The 23597-nt window shown below is 39.3% G+C and overlaps 1 long non-coding RNA gene across 1 annotated transcript; it reads left to right on the top strand.

Moving 5' to 3' along the window:
• Positions 1–5379: 5379 nt before the first annotated feature.
• LOC144377594 (uncharacterized) lies at positions 5380–7586 on the top strand. The gene is made up of 3 exons (XR_013438587.1): positions 5380–5462; positions 5894–6035; positions 6581–7586. It is a non-coding gene; the product is annotated as an uncharacterized LOC144377594 (long non-coding RNA).
• The last annotated feature ends 16011 nt before the right edge of the window (positions 7587–23597 follow it).

A 23597-nucleotide genomic window follows, 5' to 3' on the forward strand; every position in this document is an offset into this window, starting at 1 on the left:
TGGAGTGGGAATTCTACCTCCCTCATAATCTTCATAGATCCTGTAGTTGCATGGGAGCCAATTACCAATGGGGATGAGAGTCCTGGCTCTCTATTTGGCTTTTTCTGGCATTTTCATGGAGGAGCTCTTGCATTATCTTATTATAGTGCCATGATGATGAAAAGTCTAAGCTCCTCACCTAGGTTTTGCTGATATGATTAAAAGTGAAGCCATAATTTATTCTGTGGTTTGTGGTCAGAGTAGAGTGTCATCATCTAAGAGCTTTCTGTCTTGTTAGTTGCGTAGTTTCTAGTCCTCTGGCTAAAAAAGGAATGGACTTTGGGGGCATGGAATATTTTGTCTATGCCAATTGCTGTTCCCAGGTTATTGCTTTCTTCAGCTCCAAGTACCTAATACCTAATGCAAAAAAGAAAATCCAGGGAACTCACCAGTATATTATTCTTTAAGTGCTAACATTCTTAGTTCTTCTATCTTTTTTCCACCTTTAGAATCGTCTTATGTTTATTTTACATATAACATCCAAGATATGTAGCATAGCTACTGAAGGAATAAGAACAAGACATCCATTCTGTCTTTTCCAGTGCCATGTTCTTTTGATTGAAAATCATTGAAAGGGAAACCTGAGGGGCTTTTGACACCTCTGCAAACTCACTCTGTCTTATGTAAGAAAAAATAGGTTTATCCCAGTTACACAGCTATTCCTTGCTGGAACCTAAGCAAGAAGCCAACTGACCCAATGTTTAACCAGTATTCAATCATCACACAGGGAGGGGAACTTTCACCACCACATGTCTATGAAGTGACCAAAACCTCAATGACGACTTCAGCAACTCCTCTGAGGTCAGGTGTAGTCATTTGACTCCCTGGGACAAGCTCTGAGTAGCCAAGCCAAGCAGCAGCCTGTCTGTACCCAGCCTTAGGTGCTATTGCAAAGAGTCAGGGGTTGAAAGAACTTTGCAGGCAAAAAAGGAATCCATTGTTTATTTCTATAGAGCAAGAAAAAAAAATAGCTTCAGCTTGCCTCCACCAATGCTAAGGAGTTGATGATTACTTTAGTGGTTGTGGGTGGCAAAGGCAAAAAGTTAAGAGACTTTTCTGGCCCTGCAGAGAGACAAAACAAACTTTCCTCAATTTCTGTTCTTTCTGTTGTAGTCACAGTTTTCAATATTCTAGAAAAAAACTTTTGTTTATTTTTAAGCTAACCACAGGCAGATGCGGGAAATGTTGCAACGGTCTATTTCTTAATAGCCCTTCCCTAAATTGCCATGGCATCTTATTACAGTGAGCATATAAAGTCCTTTCTTTCATTAATCCAAACAAAATGGCAAGACAAAATTTTTGAAAAGGTCAAGTTGCTGCTCCCCAAAGTGGGGTGTTTAGAGGGTCAAAAAAGGATGCAAAGATCACTTGTTCTTTCTTTATAGATTAAGGGAATCCCAGAGTAGGGGTTGAGGCAAGGCAGGGGGTGAAGAGACGCTTTCAACTTCTAGACCAAGACAGAGCAATAACATTTATCCTTGTTCTGTGTGAAGTGACTCTTTGCTCAGTTATGGTGAGGTGACAATTTCTTCTTGCCTTTCTATTCCTCCTCTAGTCCAGCATATAACTATGCTCTTAGCTCCCAAGGAGGAACTGTGCATAACAAAGACAGAAACTTCCTGTGTTGTTTCTTGACATTTGCTCTCTAAAGAGAACTGGAGAGAGATTCCGAAATAGCAGTCTAGACCTGAAACATAAGGATTCCCATGAAGCTGGTCCAGGGACAGAGAAGCGGGCACAAGAGGCAGAACTTCCTTTGTTCTCTAAGCAGCACAGGCAAGAGAAAAGATAATTGAGGGTTAGATCAAGCACACAGGATCTAGGCACCCTGGAGAAAAGTCCCAAGGATGGCTTGTAAGAATAGAGGCTCTCTGCTAGGAGGGCCTCTATAGAAGTGTGAGGCAAAGAGCTTTGTGTTATTGGTGCAGTTTTGGAAGGCATAGCCCTAAAAGGGACAGTTGAATGAGGGATTGGCATAGAAATTGCTATTTTAAAAAGTGCAGGGGTATTTGTTACTTCTCCCTTAGTTTGTGGCTAGCAGCTCATGCCCCTGGGGATTTCACGATGTACTCCCATTGACCTGACAGCATCCTGTGACTAGCAAAGTCAGTTCTTAGAATCTACGTGCCTGTGCTGAGATTCCATGGCCAGTGGGCAGCAGTGTAAGGATCTGCGACCAAATTGGAGTCCAGGCCCACACATTCCCTTCATCACTGAGTGTGCTCCTATTTTCCGACAAAATAAATGATTAACAAAATATTTATGGGAGATCACATGGAATCAAAGATATGTTCAAAGGAAGAGAATTTTTAAAAAGCTTACTAGGTTGCTACCTTTCCTCCTCCTTCAGGAAACAGCTGCTTCTCTCAAGCCCCTGCTCCTTTGCACTAGAAGAGAAAGAGGACTGTGTCTCTTTAACAGTCTGCTCATTGCCTCTGCTCATTTCAACTCATATGCATTTGCATGTGAAAATTACCTTCCTCAGCTCCCAAATCGATGTTTGCATGTGCAAGGAGAGAGGCCCCTTTCTTTGAAGCTCGAGAAGACATTGTTATAAAAAATAATTATCATTTCTATTCTGATGCTCACCCCGTGGCCTCTCCTACCTCACACATCAGAGTGTACCGACAAGAAACCACACACCCCAGCAAGCATTCATTTTATTTTAAGCATAGGCTCTCTGAGAGAAGCAGGTATTGCTTACCTCTGATTTAGTCTGATGAAACCTATACTGTGCAACTTAATTTCTCATGTTTTTCTGGGTTTTTTTTGTCACTTTCTGATATCAGCTATAATTTGATTTCATAGTTTATGGAACCATTTTACAGGCACTGGGATTCCTCCATTTCTCCTGACATAGAGACAAGAATATAGGTACCAGGTGGAAGGATGACTTGGCTAGAGTTAATAACACAGTGGTCTGCTGACTTGCACAGGGGTGGAAGGCTACTTCCTCCCAGTGTCCAGAGCATTGATTCAGAAGAAGCCTCTCTGGACCCTGAAGAGGTTTCACCCACTACCTCCCTGCCAGGAGGACCCCAGATGTATGTATGCCTGGTTGAACAGCATCCTGAATTGTATTTTCTTGGTGGGGTTTAGTCAGCTACTGGCAGCTTTCTTCGAAAGGACTACTCTCACAACCTGGTTCTCTTGTCCCTCAAATAGCTGTGGGTCTCATCCAGATTAACAAAAGGTAGGTCTAATTCTCTAGCACAGCCTGTCCATGGTGGTGATGATGATGATGATGACGATGATGATTTGGATGATAAACCAATCAGGTTCAAAGTTCTCATTCTGGAGTTCACAAAAATGGCTTTCGATATCATCGGCACATACTTCAATTCCAAGAACAAGCATGCTGGATAAATGTGGCCATTTCCACTTAAAATATGGGAAATTAAGGCTCAAAGGGTATTTTCTCAATTCATAGCCAGTCAGGTCTAAACACCTAGCCTTCCCCTGGGATGATGTGACAAGGACTGGTTTTGCTTTCACTTCTCACCCCACACCCTCCCAGTTTAGGTCCAGAGGGCACTGAAGGCCCCATTCCGTCTCCCTTTCTGTCCATGTCTCTGAGGGAGGGCACCAAGGAACCAGGCACCAAGAATGGGAAATAAGGCCCTCTACACATGGAGACAGGACCATGGCTGACAAAGGTCTGCCGCACCATGTGCAGACCTGTGGCTTTTCTACTTCCTTAACTCCTTCCACTCAAAAAGGAGAGACTGGGGGCCCACAGCCAGAAGGAGTGCCTTACACAAGCTTCTCAGCATCCAGGGAAAGCAGTCAACAGTCCTTTGACAACATTATATACCATCCTGGGCCACATAATGACAGTTTGGTTAATGATGGACCACAATCACTGTCCCCTGAGATTACAATGGAGTTAAAAAACTCCTAACATCTCCTGATGTCGCAGCCATCCTCATGTCAGCACATCACTACCTGTTTGTGGGGTTCAGTATAAAGAAACCTATTGTGTTACCAGTCCAGTAAAACATACTGCACACCGTTGTATGCAGTACATGATATTTGATAATGACAATAGATGACATTACTGGTATATGTATTTACCATGCTCTCATTGTTATTGTTGTAGACTGTACTCCTACTTACTTTAAAATTTTTATTATAAAGCAATATGCCATGTTAAGTCAGCAGCAACCTCCCGTATCCAGTATCCCAGGTAGGCTACACCAGGCGACTGGGCTAGCCCATGGAGGTGTGTGTGAGCGTCCTCTTCCACAAGGAGAAAAGAACACAGCTTTGTCATTAAGTGATACACATCTGTTCTTAATTGGGAGAACTATGTAGTTCCAGTGCCCTCTGGACTCAACTCAGAGTAGAGGGTGAGATTCAACTTAAGCTTAACTGATCAGAAACTGCCAACCACCCCTCTAGCTAGGGACTTTCCACTCGGATGATCTAAATAAGGCTAATGTTCCATGTTTGTTTAGTCATCTTTTTCATCACTGTGACCAAAAGAGCTGACAAGAACAATTATTGGAGGAAAAACCTTATTGGGGGGGGGGCTCACGATTTCAGAGGTCTCAGTCCACAGTTGGCTGACTCTTCCTCAGGGCCTGAGCTGAGGCAGAACATCATGGTGGAAAGGGGTGGTGGAGGAAAGCAACTGGGAACATGGCACTAGGAAGAGCCAGAGCTCTACTCCACAAGGACAAAATATACACCCCAAAGGCTTGCCCCCAATGACACACCTTCTCCAGCCACACCCTACCTGCCTACAGTCACCACCCAGTTAATCCCTATCAGGGGATTAATGCACTGATTAGATTAATGCTCTCATAACCCAATCATTTCACCTCTAAATGCATTGCATTAGGAGGGGTGTCCTCTATTTATCTAGGAGATCATAACAACGTTAACAAATCAAATATTTCCTTCAATTTATTTCTACATTCACTCTGTACCAGTCTTTACCTCATGCCCCTGCAGCAAAGCCCTCAAACTGCTTTAGATCCAGTGTTTCCATAATCATGAATCACTGTTTGCTCAAATAAACTCTAAAATTATAATGTGCCTCAGTTTATCTTTTAACAGCCATCAAGAGGAGTTTGCTTCAACAGACTTTCAACAGCAATATTTAGGCAGCTTGGGCTGGGGATGTGGCTCAAGCGGTAGCGCGCTCCCCTGGCATGCGTGGATCTCTGGGTTCGATCCTCAGCACCACATAAAAATACAAAAAAATTAAAAAAAAATAATAAAAAGATGTTGTGTCCACTGAAAAAAACTAAAAAATAAATATTAAACAATTCTCTCTCTCTCTCTCTCTCTCTCTCTCTCTCTCTCTCTCTCTCTCTCTCTCTAGTAATTAGGCAGCTGGTAGGTCTGAACACCAAGAGCTATGTGGGATTCCAGAAATTCAGAGCCACACTGCATGCTGGCCCAAGGTCATTAAACAGGTAATTAGCAGAATTGAGTCCCAGTCTCAGGGCTTCTAGAATCAGATCTAGAGCAATATCTGCTACCCACCAAATACTGAGATCTCACACCAACCCTCCCAGAGACACCTGGATGGTCACTGACACAAGTGTATATTTTATAGACTTGTCAACCCCCGCCCCTGGCAATTTACATGGTGATACAATATGTTAAGTGGTGTGTTGCAAAGAAGGAAAATGTGAGTCTGAAAGTTGGTTTGGGAAAGTCTACTCCAAGTAACTATGTTGAGGACCTGCATAGTAACAAGTGTCAAAGATGGACATACATAGAAATATACAGAGAGGGGAGTTGAGACATCCCATCAAGATGAATTTTTGCTTGAATTCTGTTCAGCTTACGGTAAGTTTTGTTTTACAGACAAGGACAACTAAAATTGATTTTAATCTCTCAGAATAATCTGTAGGTAGAGCATGCAGCAGCAACTGTCTTATAAACTGCAGAGGATGTGCAAGATGATTGCTGTAATACAACCATTTCATGCCGCATAAGAGGAAATAAAGTGAAATGGGGGATTGGAGCAGATATAGCACAAAGTAAGTGCCGAGCATTACTTACACTCTTCAAATGATCAAAATCGCATGCCTTTTCTCATGTCTAGGGGCACAATAACGCATAAAAGCAAAGCTGCTGAATGTGAAGTGGGGGAGCATGCAGTTCACAGGAGGGGCACTGGAGTTCATTACACCCTACATTTCAAAGATGCAAACACACTTCCTCAAGGGTGGCTATACATTAACTCAGTACACCCACAAGTGGAAGTCCCTCAGAACCCCTTGGGAAGGATATGGCACACTCGCAACGCAGCTGTTGGAATGAGAGGCAGGTTCAGATCTCTGGTATGGGTAGCAGAGTCTGAAGCTCCCAGGCGGGGGTGGGGGAGGTCACACAGCTAATACTGGAAATGCCGGTGGAAGTGTCCTTGGGGCATCAGAATTCTTTGCTCTACAGTCCAAGACTGTGGATCACTAAGTTACATAAATGAGGTGTCTCCTTGGACCATGTGCCACCTGCGTTAGGTATGGTGGGTGAGAATATGTGGATTCTTTGATTCATCCAATGCCTCCCCTTTCCCAAGCAGAAGTCACAGCCCTGTCTGAAAGTGCCTGGGAGTACTGCTCTTACCCACTCACTGCAAAGGGCAGCACCACTGAGCTCTGGTCAAGGAAGGCTCTGCAGAGAAATGAAATATATTGGCATCAATCATATCACAAGGGAAATCTCTAAATTCCCAGAGGTCCTGAAGAGCAGATCAGAGGGTCACAGGAACATTGTGACTCAAGGCTAATGTTATATAAGTAGAAGACATTCCTTGTTCCATAACCCTAAGCTTTAAGCATGTCCCCAGAACCTCAAGCCTTGTAAGCATAACCTGGAAACTAGAATCATAGAATGGCCCAGGCTTCCTGAATGGAGACTAACAGAGCACACCGAATCTACAAAGAAAATCTGTAATAAATTATTGAATCTGCTAGGAAAATATGTCCAAGTCAAGGAAAACAGTCACCAGGTACTTTAGAACTATTTAGTATCCAAGTGCTCTCAAACCAAGTAACAATCTCCAGAGGTACTTTACTTCCAAAAGTTTCTGTGATTCAGTTCAAGATCAAGCCCTCTTGAAGATTCACAGTGCATACAAGCACTGTAAAGGCTCTAAGAAGTCACTAAGTAAGTAAATCGACTCTCACAAAACTGTTTGACTTGAGTTTCCCTCACCTATTTTGTGAAGAACGGTGAGATCGTTGATTGAGAGAATGGGGTATGTTTTTGTGTTTATGTAAGGGTCAAATAAAAGAGACTTACAGTAGATGGGGTAGAGAGAGAAGATGGGAGAGGAGGGGAGGGGGGATAGTAGAGGATAGGAAAGGTAGCAGAATACAACAGTCACTAATATGGCATTATGTAAAAATGTGGATGTGTAACCCATGTGATTCTGCAATCTGTATTTGGGGTAAAAATGGGAGTTCATAACCCACTTGAATCTAATGTATGAAATATGATATGTCAAGAGCTTTGTAATGTTGTGAAAAACCAATAAAAAAATAAATAAATAAAATAAAATCACAAAACAAAACAAAAAAAAATAAATAAAAGAGACTTGTTCCAATCTTACTGGAGTGAGATGGTATCTTAGGGTAGTTTTGATTTGCATTTCTCTGACTGCTAGAGATGGTGAGCATTTTTTCATGTATCTGTTGATTGATTGTATGTCCTCCTCTGAGAAGTGTCTGTTCAGGTCCTTGGCCCATTTGTTGATTGGGTTATTTGTTGTCTTATTGTCTAATTTTTTGAGTTCTTTGTAAACTCTGGATATTAAGGCTCTATCTGAAGTGTGGGGGGTAAAAATTTGTTCCCATGATGTAGGCTCCCGATTTACTTCTCTTATTGTTTCTCTTGCTGTGAAAAAACTTTTTAGTTTAAGTAAGTCCCATTTGTTGATTCTTGCTATTAACTCTTGTGCTATGGGTGTCCTGTTAAGGAATTTGGAGCCTGATCCCACAATATGTAGATCGTAGCCAACTTTTTCTTCTATCATACGCAGAGTCTCTGATTTGATATCAAGGTCCTTGATCCATTTTGAGCTAATTTTTGTGCATGGTGAGAAGAGGGGATTCAGTTTCATTTTGTTGCATATGGATTTCCAGTTTTCCCAACACCATTTGTTGAAAATGCTATCCTTCCTCCATTGCATGCTTTTAGCCCCTTTATCGAATATAAGATAGTTGTAACTTTGTGGATTAGTCTCTGTATCCTCTATTCTGTACCATTGGTCTACCCGCCTGTTTTGGTACCAGTACCATGCTGTTTTTGTTACTATTGCTCTGTAGTATAGTTTGAAATCTGGTATTGCTATACCACCTGATTCACACTTCCTGCTTAGAATTGCTTTTGCTATTCTGGGTCTTATCTCACTCCAGTAAGATTGGCAGCCATTATGAAGTCAAATAATAACAAGTGCTGGCGAGGATGTGGGGAAAAGGGTACTCTTATACATTGCTGGTGGGACTGCAAATTGGTTCGGCCAATTTGGAAAGCAGTATGGAGATTCCTGGGAAAGCTAGGAATGGAACCACCATTTGACCCAGTTATTGCCCTTCTTGGTCTATTCCCTGAAGACCTTAAAAGAGCGTACTACAGGGATACTGCCACATCGATGTTCATAGCAGCACAATTCACAATAGCTAGACTGTGGAACCAACCCAGATGCCCTTCAATGGATGAATGGATTAAAAAAATGTGGCATTTATACACTATGGAGTATTATGCAGCACTAAAAAATGACAAAATCATGGAATTTGCAGGGAAATGGATGGCATTAGAGCAGATTATGCTCAGTGAAGCTAGCCAATCCCTAAAAAACAAATGCCAAATGTCTTCTTTGATATAATGAGAGCAACTAAGAATAGAGTAGGGAGGAAGAGCAGGAAGAAAAGATTGACATTAAACAGAGGCACGAGATGGGAGGGAAAGAGAGAGAAAAGTGGAATTGCATGGAAATGGAAAGAGACCCTCACTGTTATAAAAAACTACATAAAAGAGGTTGTGAGGGGAATTGGAAGAAAAATAAGGAGAGAAATGAATTACAGTAGATGGGATAGAAAGAGAAGATGGGGGGGAGGGGGATAGTAGAGGATAGGAAAGGTAGCAGAATACATCAGTCACTAGTATGGCATTATGTAAAAATGTGAATGTGTAACCTATGTGATTCTGCAATCTGTATTTGGGGTAAAAATGGGAGTTCATAACTCACTTGAAACTATTGTTAGAAGTATGATATGTCAAGAGCTTTGTAATGTTGTGAACAACCAATAAAAAAAATAAAAAAATAAAAAATAAAAAAATATATATATATATATTTTTTTAAATTTAAAAAAAAAAAAGAGACTTGTTCCTGTGCAATTCCATCCTACGTCTTTGTTTTGCAGACTTGAAACGTCCATTCTGTTTAAGGTCAAGTTCAATTTCTTCTTCTTCTTCTTTTTTTTTTTTTTTTTAATTTAAAACATTAATGGGTTCAAAAAGTAGAATGTGGTCTTAGACCTTGAAGGGGAGAGAAGTGAAGGTTAGGCCCTGGGGAAAAAAAAAGATTCTAAACAGGAAGTGGACTGTGGTTGAGAGTCTCTTTCCTGAGAAGAGGCAGGCCCTCGTGAGAGAATTATGATCATTTAAGATGGAGCCCTGTGCTCCTGAAGCCAAGTCTCAGGCAAGAATTAAATGGGCAAGCTATTCCCCGCCACCACCATAGTCGCCACACTGGTTTGGAAACTGAGCCTGTCAGTGGGATTTCGTGTTCATCAGTCACAAGCAGGCTTCCCAGCTGTTCTGGTATGTGTGAGTTCCTTGACACCTTCCCATAGTGAGTGGTTTGGAGGAAAATGCCCCTTATATAATTGTGTTGAAATTCCTCCCTTTCATATGCATGGGTGTTCAGAGTCAGATTTAATTTGATTTGGGGACACAGAGTACTAAGACTTTTTGTGAGCTTGAGTCCCATAGTGATTGCAAATGCAAACTCCACCCTAGGAATAACACCTACACATTCTCTGTGGAACTCATTTCCTGCATATTACTTATTAAAAAATACTTAAGAGGGTAGACTTTGTCCTCTCTCCAGGTTCTATACTTCCTTTCCTTCTCATATAAATAAATTGACAAAAGGTGTCACTCTGGTAAGCACATGTATTTGACCCTAAGGAGAGGCCAGTATCAGCATCCTATCAAACATCTGCATGAAAAGTGAAAACCTTGTTAGGCTCCCTTCATTTCACAGCTCGAAAAAGAGATTCTTGTTCTCACACACAGGAAGCCACATTTTGTCTCATTAATTTCTTCACTATTTTGACCGGAAGTACGAATTTAAACCCATGTCTCAGTTTCATATAGTAAATGATCACATGAATTGAGTTTTAGAAATTAACCTTAGGACTTTTTAATAAGCTAGGAAAGCGTGTATGATATAGCAATAAGTAAAATGCAAAGCAACAAACAGAATGTTTCACATCTACACTGAAGTCTGCACTGTAGGAGTTGAGCTTTATAAAGTCACCACACACAATAAATTAGTGAATAGCGAACCACTGCTTCAAAGAAGACGAAGGGTAGGTTCCTGAGAGCCATTGGTCCCATTTTTGTCTGTTAATCAATGGATAACTTTGTTTTATGCATATTTCTGTTTAAAGACATTAATAGTTGATCCATTAATATTGAACTCATAACCAAAAGCACGACAGCTGAAGCTGAAAGGAAACTTATTTTCTCACAAAGTCTTCTTGTGTACGAAAACTGGATAGCACTTCAGCCCTACATTTCAGGGCCATTTAAAAAAGCGAAATCACCAACAAAATTTTTTTTTTAAATCTACAAAATAGAGCTGGGGATGTGGCCCCTTGGGCGAGTGCCCCTGCGTTCAATCCCCAGTCCCTCCTCCCCGATGAATGCTATATTAAAATTTTCATATTGGGAAAATGAAGGAAGCCCTCATATTTAAATTTTTGGTGAAAGGAAATAGTAACATGTTTTACCTTGTGTGTCTACAGGGTCTTGAAGGAGGAGTAGAATCAAGAGGGAAATGTAATTGGGCTCATTATCTACAATCAGCAAAATGAAGCAACTATGCCTTGCTGGGGGAGAGAAGCTTTCATTATGCTGCCCAGAATGCACCCAGTACTTAGTACATGTTCAATAGACCGTGCTGTTCCTCTTAGTGTATGTGAGCTTACTAAGGTTTTTAAGTTCAATAATATTTTTATGATTATGAAAATACTACTTTTGATTCTCATTATTTGTGGTTTCTGTATTTGTGAATTCACCTGCTTGCCAAAATCTACATTTATGGCATTTTTGTGGCCATTTGCAGATATGTAGAGTAGCAAAAATATTTCAGTTGTTGTATGTGTCCTGTAAACAAGTAGCCTTTCTTTTTCTTCCCAAGTTCTGGGGATTGAACCCAGGGGTGCTCTGCTATTGATCTACATCCCTAGTCCTTTCTATTCTTTGAGACAGGGTTTTGAGTTGCTGAGGGTAGACTTGAACTTGTGATCCTCTGCCTCAGCCTCCTGAGTCACTGGGATTCTGGATGTATACCATACCACATATTTTTCATACCACATATTTTTCATGATCTTAGTGCCTCACTGTTCCTGAGGCTGGCTTTGAACTTGTGATCCTCCTGCCTCAGCCTCCCAAGCTTCTGGGATTACAGGTGTGTGTTATCATGCCTGGCTAATATAACACCCTTAACTAGTACAATAAACTTATAATTTTTCAGATTATATACTCAAACAATTTAGTTGTACACAGAGAATACAAATTTATATACCATGCATAACATTCTGTGGGGGAGATGGTGAGAATTTAACTCAGGGTCTTCATTATTGTTAAGCCCGTGTTCAATGACTGAGCTACACCTCATCCTCAAGATTATTTTTTAAAAATTTGATTTTTTGCTCTCCAAATATTTCATAATAGAATTTTATTCATCTTGTTCATATGAGTCAACATCCATTTCTCCAGCACCCCTAGAATCTGAGTTTAGCACCACATGCTGCTTCCCAGAGATGTCAACTTCCTTCCTAAGTTGTTTAAAATATAAACTTATAAATCTGTAAATTATATCATCACACAAATTTTTATTCCAAGCTGCAAATATTCATTGATCTGACAAAATATTTCTTCTTCTTTTTTTTTTTTTTAAAAAAAAAGACCTGGACTTTGTTTAATTGGAAAAGGAATTAGTATTTGGGAGATGTTTTCACTGAGAAGAAATAAATCTAACAAAACCAGTATGTGAAAACATAATGATTTACAAGTCTAAAATACTGTAGACTCAATTATTGTATACCCTAAATGAGGCTCATATTAAATGAATCTAAAACATTAAACATCCATCAGTGTTAAATGGGATCCAATTGCTCAAATGCTGCATAGAACTTCATATTCTTTAAATCTATCCTCTGAAGTGTGAATTGATTTTTTAAAAATATAATGTCAAGTCCTCCCTGTTAGTACCATAGTTTCCAGAAAGGCAGAATCAAATTGTGAAGTATCCAACCCCAAACACATTCTTCTCAGGGTTCCAAGACATGTATAATGAAGTATTTGTCCCAGGGGAAACTGATGGTCCTTGGTCTCTGGAAATCACCTGCTAGTAGGAAAGGCCACACTGGCAAACCAGACATGAGCAATACTGCAGAGTCACCGCCCACCTTCAGTAGGGTAAAAACTGACATCTCACCTGCCGAAAGGAGGGATTCAGTGAACAATGAGTTAGTTCAGAAGAATCCACCAAGGCACCTAGGGCACCCTAATGGGCAAGGATTGCAGTATTTCTCAAGTGAAGGAGGAGTCTGTGGAATGACACTGAGTCCAGGGCTCAGCCTGGAAGCCTGATTCCCTCCGGGTCCTCTCATAATGGCAGTGTGGAAGGGGATGGACCAGTAGATCTGTCGCAGACCCACTTTTAATGTAATTTTGGAGGATTTTTTTTGTGGCCTCCCAAAACAAAGATTTGGTGTTTGGTATAAAGCTGTCTCAGGATGCACCTCACAGAGGATCTGTCTTCAGGCCTTTGCCCAGCTTTGTTCTTGCCCGTTCTCCCAACCGTGGGCTCCAACTTCTTAGTATTGGTGACTGCTCCATTTCAACAATCCTGTAAAATAAAGAACCCCACATGTCTTGCATTGAGAGCATGCTTCAGGGTGGTCATTTCATAGACGCAACATCACAAATCGCAAACATCAGCCTAGGGATGGGGGTCTGTTTGAAAACCATTCAGGGCTCCTGTAACAGGGGTGCCAATGAGGGATGAGGGTCCTCACCCTGTCACAGTGGTTCTCTAGCACTTGGCAATTGCTAGGTCCCCCTCTTGGATGGTGTTTGTTCTTGTCAGAAAGACATTGAGTTTTCTTTTTTTTTTTCTTATTTGTTTATTCATTTGTTTTTCTGTTTGTTCTTTGTAGTTACACATGCAGGAGAATCCAATGTGACATAATCATGAAAGCACAGACTATATCTTCTTCTATTTCAGTCCCCAGTAACTCTCTTTCTCCTCTCCCTCCCACTCTCTGCTCTCTTCCCTCTACTCTTATTGATCTTTCTGCCAATTAACCATAGTTATTTTTGTAATTAATGTCTTGTGGATGTACACGATGTTGAGATTCACTGTGGTGGGTTCATATATGTGCATAGTAAAGTTATGTCAGACTCATTCCACTGTCTTTCCTTTGCCTTCCTACTCTTCTCTTCATTCTCCTCTGTCTACTCCACGGAACTTCTATTTCTTGTCCCCCTACCTTTTTGTGAGTTAACTTCCACATATCAGAGAAAACATTTTACCTTTAGTTTTTTGGAACTGGCTTATTTTACTTAGTATAATAGTCTCCAGATCCTTCCATTTACCTGCAAATGTCATAAAGTCATTCTTCTTTATGGCTGAGTAATACTTCATTCTGTATTTATACTACATTTTCTTTCTTTATTTGTTTGTTGAAGGGCACCTAGGCCAGTTCTATAACTTAACTATTATGAATTGGGCTGCTATAAAAATTGACGTGGCTGTGTCACTGTGGTGTGCTGATTTTAAGTCCTTTGGGTATGAGCCAAGGAGCGGGGTGTGACTGGGTCAAATGGTGGCTTCACTCCTGGTTTTTTGAGAACTCTTCATATTGCTTTCCAGAGTGATTGCACCAATTTTCAGTCCCAACAGCAATGTATGAGTGTACTCTTTTCCCCACATCCTTGCCGACACTTATTATTGCTTGTATTCTTGATAATTGCCATTCTGACTGGAGTGAGATGAAATCTCAGTGTAGTTTTAATTTGCATTTCTGTAATTGCTAGGCAGTTCCTCCATGAAGGATGTCTCTCATGTAAATCCTGCAAAGCCATGGCAATCTATACAAACCACCCTACCTCTTGACTCTCATGCAGAAGTTGCCCTTTCTATTCCTTGCACTTCTGCTACAGATCACCTCCTTCAGAGAAGCCCATGACAATGTACAGCAGACCATCTCCTCCCTTCTGAGACTCTTTGTGGGTGGCAATGTTGAGGTGCTTCAGCTAAGATAAGAGCTGAGCTTCCAGTTCAGCAGCTCCCCACTCTCGGCTGGAGGTGTTTCTGAGATTCAACTTTTTGATGTTCTGCCTGTGGACCTACTAGTCCTTCATGAGCATCACTTCCTAGTAGCTGCCCCTGCCCATAACCTGTAAAAATTTGAAGATAGGACAATTCCCCTCTTTCTGAAGGGTTCTTTGAGTGAGAACAGGAAATTTTCCTTACTTTGGGGCACATAATGTAATGTGACTCCAAAAACTTGTAGGAAAGTCACTGTAAGGGCCACAGTTCCTTTCTAGAAAAATCTAACTTCATATTTTCCAAAATGTGATGAAACAACCCTCACCTATATTTTGTGGTGAGAAAAAGCTGGCTAGGAGTTACTGAGTAGGGCTGTGGGACTCATTTTGCCATGTGTCGTGGACATGGAGACTGCCTCCTCAGCTAGCAAGACACATGCTTTGGCAAGTGATGCTGACCCTGCTCAAAGTAGTTTGAAGCTTCCTCCAGAGTCTGAAGCCCATTTAGAATTAAATCTGGTACACACTGAGGAGGCCCATGATCTGGGTATGAGCAGTTGATGAAAAATAACTTACTCTAAGAATATTAGGCTGATTTTCCATAAATGACCTTTGGGAAGACATTTCTTAAAAAGGATCTTCACTTGGAAGTTATCTTTATTGCTCTCCACTCTCTGAAAGATGCATACCTGGCCTCTCTGCCTGACAGAATCCTCCCACAATGCCAGAGCCCATTGTGCTCCCAATATGAAGCGTGTTCAGGCCCTATCACTCCTCTCTCTGTACCCTTTCCACCCTGAGGCCCCTGAGGGAATCTCCATCCTGGCTCTAGTCCCCCCTCTAAATTACTTCTTAAAGGCAGGTTTCCTTGTGCTTCTCTTACAGTGACTTACTCAGGACCTGTTGCTGCATTGGAACCAAGCTAGGAGTTCTCCCATGTTCTCAGTAACACACTGGATGAGGCTCCTGTGCACTAACACTCTCACACGTGTAGCTGCAAGTACAGAAAACAAGCAAGATACATTATGTTTCCAACCCTTTCCCCTCTATTCATGGAAGCATGACCCTCACGATAAATCAATTCATACGTAATCTTTAACCAAATTTTCGATCAGCAAGTCATTTACACTTACAGCGAGCTTCTCCTCTCGCTTGTTGATAATAACTTACATGTGGCACCAGCTCAGTAGTCAGAGACACACCAGCATGCAAGAGCCCTCTACTTATCTTTAATGATTTTTAGTGATCACTTTACTTTGTCATTATCACACATTTTAGTTAGGATCAGCTCAATTAAACAAATGAGGTATTGGGGTTGAGCCTCAGTGGTAGAGCGCTTGCGTAGCACATGTGAGGCACTGGGTTTGATCCCCAGCATCACATGGGCAAACTAAATAAACAAAATAAAGGTATTATGTTCATACACAACTAAAAAATATTTTAAAAAAATAAACAAATGAAAATTTCTCTCAAGGAAAAATAACTATAAATAAAATCACAAAAAAGCTATGAATACTTTTTTTTCAATTCATGACACAAGTGATAATTTCTTATCTACATAGAACTCTAAGTCAATAAGGAAAATGATAAAACCTCAACCAAAAATGAATAAAGGATATCAATCGATAGCTTAAAAACAAGAAGTACAGTAGATATTGTAGATAACTGATTTATAATAAAAATAGTATAACTTAAGGCTGTAAGGCATTTCACTGTAAGATTGACAAATTCTTTTTTTAATTTAAACATGTTGGAAATTGTGTGGAGAAACAGAAATTTTCCTGTGTCACAGGTGAAAGTTTATATTGGCTCAACCCCTATGAAAGAAATTAAGCAATAACTTCCAAAATTAAGTGTATATTCTCTAAAATTCAGGAAATCCAATGGTAGCTATAACTATGCAAACATATTTCTTGTTGCATTCTTTGTAACAGGAAAATATTGAAAATGAGCAGGAGAAAAAGTACATAAATAATGGCAAATACAAGCATTGAAATACTATCCAGCATTTAAAAACAATTAGTAGATTCTTCTCTATACAATGATATAGCAAGAATATTACAATGAACTATGTTGAAGAAAGCAAGACAAGTAACAGTGTGCATAATATACTATCATATATTCAGGCAAAAAGATAACATTTTTAGACTTGCATTAAGTATTTTTAGAGAGTATTCTTTTTGCTTCCCTCCTTCTCACAAACTAGTAATAGTGCTTGCTTTGGGAAGAGCAATTTGAATGCTAATACTCATGGGAAGGAGACTTACTATTGACTCTATTTTTCTTAAGCCTTTCAATCTATGACCTTTTATTATCAGTTGTAGGAAAAGAAATTAAATTAATCTTCAAATATATTAAAAAAGCATAGACTGGGAGAAAATATTTGCAAAGCACAAAAATGATAAAGTACTCAGGTCCAAAAATATATAAACCCCTGTCAAAATTCAGCAATAGGAAAACAAAACAAGGTACATTTTTTACATGGCTAAAAAAAATATATTATATGAACAGACCTTCCAAAGAAGAAGAAATAAATTTGGCAAATAAGCATCTAAAAAAGATGCTCAAATTATTGTAAAATGGTAATTTAATCCACAATAAGCTCCCACTACACACTTATTAGATGGACATCATTATCCTAGGTAGAATAGCTAAATTTTTGAAACAAGAGCACTTGAGCAGGTGCAAGGATATGGAGCAAAAACTCTGTGCTTTTTCCCCTAGAAAGCACTGAGTTCTTCTGGGGAGGCAGAATGATGCCATTTCTGAAACAGTTTGGTGTTTTCTTATAAAACACACTTCATGTACTTTACGACCACCCCCAGTCCCACTCCTGGGTACTTATTCTCTCAAGAGAAGTGAGAACATACAACTACACAAAGGCATGTCCAATCCCAATGTCCTTCAACTAGTGAATATACCAACAAACTTTAGTATATTCAAACAATAAAATGCTACTCAAGCAAAAATAATAATACTGAAACAACAGGGAAGAAGCTTAAAAGCATTAAGCAAAGTAGAGGCAACCAGTTAGAAAAGGTTATGTACTGTGTGATGCCATTTGTACTGTCTGTGTGGCTTAATGACAGGGATAAAGGCTGAGCTTGTTACTGTGCACACATCATAGAGTATACTTGCACAAACAAGTGTACTTGCTACCATGTCACTAGGTAGTATACTATTATGGGACTGCTGTGATACACGTGGCCCCTCTTTGATCAAAACATGGCTATATGGCATGTGACTGGACAGCCTTCCAGAAAAGGCAAAGTTTGGAGGAACAGAAAGCAAAACTGTTTACCAGAGACAGGGAAAGAAAGAAGGGAACTGACTTCAAAAGATCAAAAGGGGACTTTTTAGTGTGATAAGGTGGTTTGTCACACAATTATGCAAGTTTATAAAAATGCACAGAATCAAACACTAAAAGGAGTAAATTTTACCATATATAAGTTAGCCCTCAAAAAACTGATGTCTCAGACTTACTGTAGGCAGCACGACTGGTTATGTAAACTCCGTTTTCTGAGACTAGGACAAAGGTTTATGAAAAATTTAGATTAACTTTGCTATTTATTCCTGGGAAGATGCCTGGGTGTCTCCCTACAAAGAGGCTAAAGTCTCTACAAATTCAAGACAGAGCCCTGGTTCACTACATTGCCTATGGGGGAAAGCATTTAGTATCATTATCTACCCAAACAGAATGATGATTCCATCTATCCCCCCTGGGCAGAGAGATTTCAAGTATGAACATGATCATAATTAGAAGGTCCTCTTCCAACCAGTTATGAAGAGGGTTTCACCAACCTCCCAACGAGATAAGAGAATATGATTCAAGTCAGTCACTTGAAAAACAGCATTGTTGTAGATATAGAATGAGGTTTTGATGCCTTTGTTCATTGCATTGACAATTATGCTTTTAAGGACATTTGTATTTTGACTTTGCAGTAGATTCGTAATGTATTACAAAAACAATCCATTTGAAGAATGTTCATTTAAAAAATAGGAACTTGAAAACATACTCAAACCTATTCAGACACTCTGCTTTTTCTTCAACCGTGCTGAGTTACTGGCACCTCTTAGCTGTTGGCTTCATTAATCTGTCAGCTGAAATAACATGTTTCTGGATTGCTTCTTGACTTTTTGAGGTTAGGAAAAGAATGGGCAGGTTATGCATGGTATTTTCTAAATTAACTCAAGCCCAGCCTACAAGGTTCAAGCCATGTGCAAGGTACCTGAGGAGGTAGCGGGCATAAGCACAAGGTCTGCTTGATTAGGGGCCATTGTCATGAGAAGGCAGGTGTCACCCCTTGTGATGTAAAGGAAAAAAATAATTTAATCTTTTAAGACAGGGTAAATGAATACATTCCACCCGGAAAGAGATAAATTAGAACATAAAGTACAAAAGTAATCCCTTTGATAAGCATATTTCATCTGTCCCATGACTGTGAAATCAGAGAGCCAATTTAACACTGATTATTAACAACTTAATGTTAAGAATTGTAAAAATAAAAATAGAAGAAGTTGGCGGTGAAAATCACAATGTCATGGCTATTTCAGAAATGCTTCCTCTGAACCCAGCAATCTTACAGAGACAGCAAAGGCAGGGACTGTGCCTGCCAAAGTAGGAAACACTTTATTCTCTCCTAAACCTCCACAAATGGAACTCAGCCTCCGGAATGATCCAGCTAACCAGAACATCCTTCCTTTATTTCATTTATTATTATTTTTTAGAGGCAAATTTCAAGTAAACAAGCTACTCTTCACCAATAGGACTGGTGGATGAGCCTAGAGGACTTTCTTCCCAAAAGGCACTGAAATGACAGAAAAGAAAATTTTAAGGGGGAAAAATGACAAGGACAAAGAATGAGAGGAAAAAGGGTAATCAAGTTGTAAAATCTAGAAGGCAGATGGAAGGAGAAATCTTGGCCCAGCAAAGCCCTGGGAACTTGGACAGAAGTCCAGGTACCCAGTTTGGTGGGAATGCAGAAGTACAGCATTATCCTCTCCAACATTTCCTGAGGCCTAAGGAAGTAAACACACCTGGCTTACTAGGGTATGAGGGTAAGAGGGCCTACAAACAGGAAGTGTGTGTTTGAGCCTGAAATGGAGAGATTGTGAACCTCCGTACACCATCCAACCTCACCCAAAGACCGATAATCTCCAATGCCTATAGGACCTGAGAGATCATTCTGGAAAAAAAACTGAAACAAAGAGATCCATGGCTCAGGGAAATGGCTCCAGCAGTGGAAGGCAAAGAGCCGGAACTAGGAATCAGGGGATGGTGGCAAGACTCCATTCCTTCCCCTACAAGTTGCTATCCCCCACTTATACACACCATCATGCATAGGCAGTCAGGCAACAGAAAAGACTGACAGATGGAATTCTCTCCCCCAGAAAGCTTTTTGCGTATTTGACTTTTATTCTGTTTTGGAGAATACTTGTGAAAGGTGTTGTCATGTATGGATACAATGTGTATCAGGACTATGGAGTATGATCATAAAATGAGTCCTGATTCCACCACCCAGATTTAGAAAGAGATCACGACCAATGTTGGTGGAACTCCCTGTAGGGTCCTGAACCCCCTCTGCTGCCTCTGCTCCAGAGGGAACCACTATTCCAGTGTTTGTGCTGCTTCGTCTCTTGCTTTCCTTAAAAAAATAATTTTACAAGATAAGTACATATTTCTGAACAGCTTCCTTTTTAGTTTGATAAAGTGGCCTCAAACCACTGAAGTTCTAAGACTCATTTTGTCCATCACATTGATGGGCAGTCTTGGATCATTAACTTCCACAATAGTTCAATGTGGGATCCTTGAACTTTTATTTACCCACTTTGCTATGGATGAACATTTAAGTTATTCATGGCTTCCATGAAGACTTCTGAAAACATTTTCTTGTACATGTGTTTTTAGTCCCATGGGCAGGAGTTTCTCTAGGATATATAGAGTAATCATAGGTCAAAGTATTTACTCAAGTTCAAGTCTATATAAGGATGCTTTTCCAAGTGCTTATAGCAACTTCACACTCATGCCAACAGTGTTTGTGTTCCTGTTGTTTGCTGTTTTGACTATTAATTATGTTAAATTTCCTAAGTTTTTAAATCCATGAGTATTTGACAGTAGTCTTAATTTTTATTTTCTTGATTATCCATAGGTTAAGCTATCCTCACAGTTTTATACTATTGGTGGGACTGTAAATTAGTACAACCACTATGGAAATCAGTATGGAGGTTCCTCAAAAGACTAGGCATCAAACCACTATGCGACCCAACTTTACCACCCCTCAATATTTATCCTAAAGAATTCAAGTCATCTTACTACAGTGATATGTACATTCTCATGTTTATAAGCAGCATAATTCACAATAGCCAAACTATGGAACCAGCCTAGATGTCCATCAGTAGATAAATGGATAAAGCAAATATTATATATATATATATATATATATATATATATATATATATATATATATATATAGTAATTTTATTCAGCCATAAATAGGAATGAAATTATGTTATTTGTAGGAAAATAGATGGAACTAGAAATCATCATGGTAAGTGAATTAAGTCAAAATCAGAAGGTCAAGGGTTATATGTTTTCTTTCAGATGCAGAAGCTAGAGACAAAAAAGGAAAAGAAAGGTAACAGTAGATCTCATAAAAATCAAAAGGAGATCAATAAAGAAAAGAGACCAAGGGGTGACAGGTGAGGAGGGAGGGGGGAAAGTGCTGAGCAGTAATATTGATAAAATTATATTGTTATACTGTGGGCATGTATGAATATATAACAATAAATCCCATCATTATGTACAATCATAGTACACAATAAAAAATGTGGAACAAAATTAAAATTTAAAAAAATCATACATCTCATAATAATTTTAATGTATAACAAAATAAGTGTATACATTCCCTATTCAATGTCTATAATTTGAAAGAAAAGGCTAAGCTATTCTCAAAGATTTATTGGCTATTCATGTGTCTACCTATGTGAAATGCCTATAGTATCTTTTATCTATTTTTTTCTATTGGGTTGGTTGTTTCTATGGATTTAAAAAATAGTTCTCTATATACAATGAATACTAATCCTTTTTCAGGAGTACATGTTATGATGACATTTTAAAATTTTGAATGTATCTTTCTTTCCTTTTATATAATGTCTTCTAAAGAACTCTTAAGTAACTAAAAACCTGATCAGTTAACTTATAATTCACTTTCCTATTCATTCAATAATTATTTTATGCAAAATGAGCATGGAGCGGAATAAGCAGCCTTTTTCACACCTACAATAGTGGAGCAAGCATATATATATAAATGAATATATATACAAATATATATATATATGTATATATATATATATATATACACAAATGAATAGTATAGTGAATAATGGAAACTTCCTGTGTTTATCAGATATATCTCTTTCCATTAGATTTTAATTATTCATCCAGTTCAATCAATTCACAAATATTGATTGAATTATGTTCCAGGGCCTGGTAAAAATAGGAATGCTTTTACTTCTGTACTAGAACATGATTTCAACATATTTTTATATCATACAAATTGGAAAATACTCAGCACTAAGAGACTAGCCTGAAGGCCACATCTCTTTATTCTCTCTGATGTGATGCCAAGCAATATCTGGCCCTTATCTGAGCCCAGAGGTAAAGCTACCAAGAGGCTGATCAGACTTAAGCTTCAGGGCTCTCACTTGCAGGAGTCCCTTCCCATTGCCTGGGGAGAAGCTCTGGCAGGGCAAGTACGTGGCCAAGTATGTTTGTTAAATTTTCAGAACTAATATTTTAATACAATCAGTTAAGGCTGAGTCCCTTTCCACTGATGTCCCGCCATCTTGTCTACCATAAGTACTTCTGGGGTCCAGCTAACAGCAAGTCGAGTTCAGAATACATTCACTTTGGCTTTAGTAGAAGGCATGCATATGGTTCTCAGTGACCTCCTTGAAGAGTTGAGGGAATGATGGCTGTCCCAGTACAGGAATGGCTTCCAGGGGTACATCTACCATGCATGACATAGATTCACTCAACATTGTGACACCAAGATGCAGGGCCAGAAGCCAGGTGCTAATAATGTCCCATGCTACTATCTTTGATACCAGAAGCCTGTGATTAGTGCAGGAGAAGAAAAAGTAACCAAGTCAGAAGCTGGTGTTTGGAATATTCTTTCAAATCTCATTGCTCATATACAAGACATGAAAGAAACTTGACACAGGATTTCCAATATTTGGCAATAATCATAAACCATTACTTGATATTATCAGGGATTTTTATCTGTGTCCTTTAACTAGCAAGTTGGGAAGCTAAAAGAAATTTCTCAGGGGTACATCTACCATGCATGACATAGATTCACTCAACATTGTGACACCAAGATGCAGGGCCAGAAGCCAGGTGCTAATAATGTCCCATGCTACTATCTTTGATACCAGAAGCCTGTGATTAGTGCAGGAGAAGAAAAAGTAACCAAGTCAGAAGCTGGTGTTTGGAATATTCTTTCAAATCTCATTGCTCATATACAAGACATGAAAGAAACTTGACACAGGATTTCCAATATTTGGCAATAATCATAAACCATTACTTGATATTATCAGGGATTTTTATCTGTGTCCTTTAACTAGCAAGTTGGGAAGCTAAAAGAAATTTCTCAAACTGCCAATATCAAGAAATCAAAAAAGTTTAATTAACCATGGCAGAGTGAAGACTAAATTATAAAAAAGCAATATCACCAAATTGCTATCGAAGAGGATACAACCAAAACATCTAGAAAATACTATCATAGCATATGCCGAACCGATGATAAAAATACTGTTTTTTGGTAATGTTTATAGCATTGTTTAACTTGTGATTTATTTTCTATTCCACATATTCTCTTTCATACTTAGTTGTATTATTTCATAATTTTATATTCCTATTCTTAAAAAGAACCCTCCAATTTGAGAATCTTAAATCAAGGCCCCACAGCACTGGGATCTTCTCCCTGCCTGTTACCTAACTGTGAGAATTTTCAGTTTTCTGAATG

This window comes from Ictidomys tridecemlineatus, chromosome 5 (assembly GCF_052094955.1).
Source record: "Ictidomys tridecemlineatus isolate mIctTri1 chromosome 5, mIctTri1.hap1, whole genome shotgun sequence".
NCBI lineage: Eukaryota > Metazoa > Chordata > Mammalia > Rodentia > Sciuridae > Ictidomys > Ictidomys tridecemlineatus.